The sequence below is a fragment of the Oncorhynchus masou genome, chromosome 23 (assembly GCF_036934945.1).
Source record: "Oncorhynchus masou masou isolate Uvic2021 chromosome 23, UVic_Omas_1.1, whole genome shotgun sequence".
NCBI classification, from domain to species: domain Eukaryota; kingdom Metazoa; phylum Chordata; class Actinopteri; order Salmoniformes; family Salmonidae; genus Oncorhynchus; species Oncorhynchus masou.
In genome coordinates, this window is record NC_088234.1 from 47,540,883 (window position 1) to 47,547,335 (window position 6,453).

The following is a 6,453-nucleotide window of genomic DNA, read 5'->3' on the forward strand; positions in this document are numbered from 1 at the left end:
CATATCAAAGTTCTAGAAGCATATCCAAACCCCACGTACACCTGGCGGTGTGTCAGTCATTGTAGATAGTTCAAATTAGACTAATTTCTGTCTTCGGATTCGTTTGGTCAGTGGGGAGAGATAGTTTGGGGGTTTATTCTGTGTTGTGCTTGGGTGGGAGGGTGATTTGGAGATTGGGGTGTGTGCATTTGGCGGGGTTCCACAGTGAATTCCCAGAGACCCTCCCTGCTGGCCATTAATGGCATATATTAGATCATATGCAAGGTGGGGCAGTCCATTAGCTAATACCACAGTAGCAGAAAAAAGGAATGGCCATGCTGCGGACAGACATTGCACAACCATGCAGGAGATGTGGCCCCCAGAGACGGCAGAGTTGAATTAATCATAACTACCCAAGGAAGGGGCCCCACAGAAGTTGTTCAATAGTGTGGCCAGTGTTTTGTTATCTGTAACTCAGTGGACTGAAACACTGCGTGAAAGGGCTAGATACACTAGTTTTGCACTGATGATGATTTGATAGTTTACAATGTCGTCCTTCCCCTATTGTGTGGCTTGGTATGAAATGCCTGACCGTGTGAGGAAGCACACACATACACACACACACAGAGGATGCCCCAGACTGAAGAGCCTTTAGGCCACACTACTTGGTACCCACGATCCAGTGCTGTTGTCTGAGGTTCCGTCACAAACTCAACACAGTGACTCACCCAACCCCACCACCCACCTACCCCACTCTCAGGAAGAGACTGAAATGAAGACCCCCTGGTGGGACAGAAGTGGTGGAGAGGGGGCTGGGCTGAGGGTCACACGAAGGGTGTTTGTGGTATCCCTCATCACACCTAAAGAGCCCACACACACCAATACGCACACCACACTCACCTAGCTACACTTGCACAAACCATGGGCTCACATACAGACTCAGGAGTGAGTGATGTATGCCTTGCCTATACCTGCCCCTCTTCCTCAGTAGTGTCAGTTTGGTGGGAATGGATGAGGAGGAGGGGGTGCAGTGGGCACCTGTGCAAACCTCTCTCAGTCACAGGTGATGGGAGCTTAGCAGGGAGACAAAGGATTTCACCTCAACTCTGCCACACTGCCTTAATTTCTGTGACATCATATTCAGTTACATCATGATTTAGAAAGCTACTGTTGTGCAAGTTGTACCACTGTAATTTCCATCTAAACAATATGATTCCTGTTTCAGACATGGATATAACAACATGTCCATTGACAGAAATGATTAAATCAATGGTTATTTGTTCTTGTGTTGTCAGATCTAACAACAACAACACAAAAGATAAGGATTTTAATTCAAGTTAAATGTACCAGTACAAATTGTTAGTGAATGGCTTGTGAAATAAGAAAAGTATGGCTAGCAGAATTCCACATTTAGATACACCCATTAGATGTAGCTAAATGTTCTGGCCTTGGTGGCTGTTTGTTTAGCAGGATCTCCAAATGAAGAGTCTGAGGCTCAATCTGACATCGAGCAAGTATGAAGAGGGCAAGCCATCGTGACCTCACTGAAACACAGCCAGCCGAGACACACAGTATATTTAGCTGAGGGAACCATATGCAGAGCATCAGGGTGCGTCTGGGTTAGTGGCGACCTGCTTTAAGACGTAAATCACACACACACTTGGATCAAGCAGATGACGGATGTGGAAATAAAGTATAGTCTAGTACTGCAACTACCTCGCAGTGGAGCATGACTTGCACTAAATTGCATTAGCTTAATGCCAAAACGTGTTAGCAGATGAGAGCTGATGGAACAAACCAGGCTGTGTGTGTGTGAAGGAACAATGTTTAACTGTTTTCAACACAATATGGTTTGACCAATTAGAATTGTAATTTCCGTACCACTACTGTTACTTCTCCCACTAGATAAACACAGAGTAACTCACTGGCACCTGTCTCACAGAGCAATCCACCATCCTTTGACTTTGTTCTCTCTCACAATGGATAACCTGTAATTTATCCTCAGCACTTAGCAAGACTAGCAGAGTAACATGAGAACATGTGAAGAATCACACAGTGTTTTCTTTGGCCAAGTTCATTGGACTTGAATGGAAGGAATGGCTTCCCTTTCAGTGGAGGTGAGCCCTGTTTCCTTGGGCTCAGGGGGTACAACCGCAGAGAGGATCAGATGTCAGAGCAATTCTGGGCTGAGCATAGGAGCATCATACCAGGGTTGAGATTGGTTTTGGGGAGGTGGTTGAGCTGTTATAAATGGGCTGTCTGTTAAAAGGTTTTTACACTGACTTACCATTGTGCATTTATGTACCAAAAGGTGCTGGAGTTCTAGCATCCAGTTGAATCACATTTTAGAAAGAAAACCTGTTTGAATTCTATGACTTTTATACCAATGCTGCCATCTACAGGCGATGAGAGTAAATGCATGCATGACACCACTACTAGAGTTTTCACATGTGAGATTCACCTGAATCTCAGAAGTCCGAAGAACCAATCACACACGTCTTTCAGAGACAGACAGGTCGAGTGGCGAATGAGGTGACCCCTCCCCTCATTATAAGAAGCCACACGCCCACCCTCTGGTCATTCTCACCTCTCTTCCTCACGAAGAGCACTTCTCTAAGTTCTCCTCAGCAGGACTTGAGCCATGTTTCTTGCTTAATTGTTCGCAGGTTTCTTGCTAAACTGTTCACATGTGTGCCGCTAGATCATAACTCCGAGTGCAGGTTGTTCAGCTCTCGTCTTCGGTGCCGGGTGACTTTACTGAATGTAAAGTTTTTGCTTCGGGTAAGAATGAGCTTTTCTGCTTTTTCTTCCCTTAGTCTCCTGTCGTAACTAGCGTCACACGGCTAGCTAGTGAGACTTCAAGGCTTAGCTAACCTGGCTTGTTTGCCTCAAAGCTGGCTATCCTACCGACTAGCTACTAGTTTGCTATCTCGTTTAGCTCAACCCAATACCGTGCCGCATTGACTAGACATACCGTCCTAGCTATACTGCTTATCTGTCGAGAGACACGCTTTTGTTAGTGCTTTGTTAGTCTTCCAACTATCTTCCTTTGGCTAACAGTGTGCTGCTAGCTAGGCTACTAGCCCACGAGGTGAATGCTAGCTATGTTCATATTGTTAAAGGATTATCTTACTCCTGCTAGCACCGTGCTAACTAGCTAGGCTATTAGACCACGTGGAGGCCGCTAGTTAAGTTTCACTTTGTTCTCGGAGAGATGTTTTTTTGGAGCCATGGAGCCTGCTAGCCTGGCCCAAGGCGTACCGAGCAAGGCGATGGCCCCTGCCCTAGCACCACAAGCGGCATTCTACGACTCCGAGTCATGTGTCCATGACTCGGAGGAAAGACTTTCCTGCTAACACCCTCCGTTGAAGAGTGTGCAGAGCATCCCAGCTTGATCAGTCTCCTACACTGCCTTCAAGCAGGGAAACTACCTCACAGACCCAGCCCACATGGGCCGACGTCTTGGACGGCTACCCCGAGGACCTTCACCCACTCTTCCAGGGCTTGGCCCTGGAGGAGGTTGAAGGGAACCTTGTCGTCGACGAGTACAATGGCGAGGGCATGACTGACCTCCTCAAGGCACAGAAGAGGAAGAGGACATGGAGGCGCAAACCCTTACATTTAGGCCCTCTTCCACCCTTAGCAGGGCATTGATGGCAGATGACAGATATTTGCCCATCGGCATCTTCAAAATGGGCAGTGGCCTGACTCAACATTGAGTGGCCAGTTGGGGGTGGCAGCGCAGAGAGAGACTGGTATGAATGGAGGAAACTGCCCTCTCGCACCGTCCCAGGCAAGCCAAACGTAATTGGGACAAACCCTTGACAGGCAATGTCCAAACCAGACTTTTTGCCAACATGAATGTCAAGAACATAGCGGATCTGGGCCTTGGCAAGCCACCGTTGATCGAGCCGTCACTGGCAAACCACCTCAACCCCAGTGCCTCGTCACTGACAGGCACTTCCCTCCCTGATAAGACGGACCACATTTCCACATCCATCTACCAAAAAGTCTACATGTCTACCGCATGTTAATTATGGTCGGTGAATGTTATGTCCATACTGTTGGCCTACCAATCCGATTTGATGCTGGAGATGCATAGTCTCCTAGCCATTGGCAAGTGTAACCCAGAAGACCTTTGAGGACTGTGGTGTCACAGACATCAACCTCCAGAGGCGACATTCAAGACTGTGGCCGTGCCATGAGCCTTGCATTGGTGGGGGAGAGAGCCCTGTGGCTCAACTTGTCCAGCCTGTCGGACAGAGAGAAAGCAGGTTTCCTTGACGCTCCTGTCGAGCTGAAGAAACTGTTTTGACCGGCTGTCAACGCAATGCATCAGAAATGTGAACTTTAAAAAAAGGAGGGCCTTCAACTTCTGCCTTGGGAAATTCGCTGCACCATCGGGAAGAGGCACATCTGTGCTGCTCGAACCCTTCCCTTTGTTCAGCGACCCATTCCCATGTGTTTGCTCTTAAGGAAGACTGAGGGAACCCACTTTAACATTTACTGAAGGAAAATGGTTTCAATCTAATTGTGAGTGTGTGCCTTTGTTTGTACCAGAATGTTAATGACACCAACCTCGCCATCCCAAACACCGTCAACTCTCACTCTGCCTTCACCTGTCAGTCATCCACTGGTCCCTGGGCTGAGGAACACAGTCCTGTCAGAGGGACTTCTACTAGCCCTCAAAGAAAGCCCCCCCTCCTCCCCTAACAAAATAAGTCAAATTTAAGAAAGTCGGCCCTACTTTGCAGATCACTCAGTAGATACCTGATTGTCACTCTGAGAGTCGCAGCCTAATCCTATTGTGTCCTCTACAGGATTACTCTCTGTGATCCATCTCTCCCTGTGGCTGCGCGCGGGAGAAAGGCCAGATTAAGGGGATTAGTTTGTATCCTCCTTACTTGTCAAGTCGGGATGTAAAGAACCATTGACTTCTGGGATCTGAATGAGAGAAGTGCCTAAAAAAGAGGCAATGAAAGGCAGTGAACAAGAAAAATTCTTGAAAGAACAATGTGATTTGTTTCCTTTTGTTCCCTTTAACTGGGCTGAAAGGTTCAAAGAGCTTCCCCTGAGGAGATGGATAGCGAGAGAGAGCGAGCGAGAGAGAGGAAAGGAAAGATGGAGGGAATGAGAGACAGAGGGAACCAAGGCGGGTTCCAAGGAAAAGGGAGTGTAAGAGAGATGAAGGAAGGGAGGGGGAGATTTCTATAACAAACATGTAGGCCTATCTTGTTTTTTTGTATCAGTAAAGTTTTCTCTTTCATCTCGGCTTCTCTGCACACAATATAGCAAAGACCTTTGGGGACCGGGGTGAAAATGCACAAAAATTAAATAATTTAACTCAGTTTAACCGGTTTTAATTAAGTAAATTAACAGCTGTGAAAACTACCTAACGTTTCTAATAAGATTTCAGTTTGTCTTGGATACATATTTTATGTGGTTGAAATAGGCTACTACAGTGCCTTGCGAAAGTATTCGGCCCCCTTGAACTTTGCGACCTTTTGCCACATTTCAGGCTTCAAACATAAAGATATAAAACTGTATTTTTTTGTGAAGAATCAACAACAAGTGGGACACAATCATGATGTGGAACGACATTTATTGGATATTTCAAACTTTTTTAACAAATAAAAAACTGAAAAATTGGGCATGCAAAATTATTCAGCCCCTTTACTTTCAGTGCAGCAAACTCTCTCCAGAAGTTCAGTGAGGATCTCTGAATGATCCAATGTTGACCTAAATGACTAATGATGATAAATACAATCCACCTGTGTGTAATCAAGTCTCCGTATAAATGCACCTGTACTGTGATAGTCTAAGAGGTCCGATAAAAGCGCAGAGAGCATCATGAAGAACAAGGAACACACCAGGCAGGTCCGAGATACTGTTGTGAAGAAGTTTAAAGCCGGATTTGGATACAAAAAGATTTCCCAAGCTTTAAACATCCCAAGGAGCACTGCAAGCGATAATATTGAAATGGAAGGAGTATCAGACCACTGCAAATCTACCAAGACCTGGCCGTCCCTCTAAACTTTCAGCTCTTACAAGGAGAAGACTGATCAGAGATGCAGCCAAGAGGCCCTTGATCACTCTGGATGAACTGCAGAGATCTACAGCTGAGGTGGGAGACTCTGTCCATAGGACAACAATCAGTCGTATATTGCACAAATCTGGCCTTTATGGAAGAGTGGCAAGAAGAAAGCCATTTCTTAAAGATATCCATAAAAAGTGTCATTTAAAGTTTGCCACAAGCCACCTGGGAGACACACCAAACATGTGGAAGAAGGTGCTCTGGTCAGATGAAACCAAAATTGAACTTTTTGGCAACAATGCAAAACGTTATGTTTGGCGTAAAAGCAACACAGCTCATCACCCTGACCACACCATCCCCACTGTCAAACTTGGTGGTGGCAGCATCATGGTTTGGGCCTGCTTTTCTTCAGCAGGGACAGGGAAGATGGTTAAAATTGA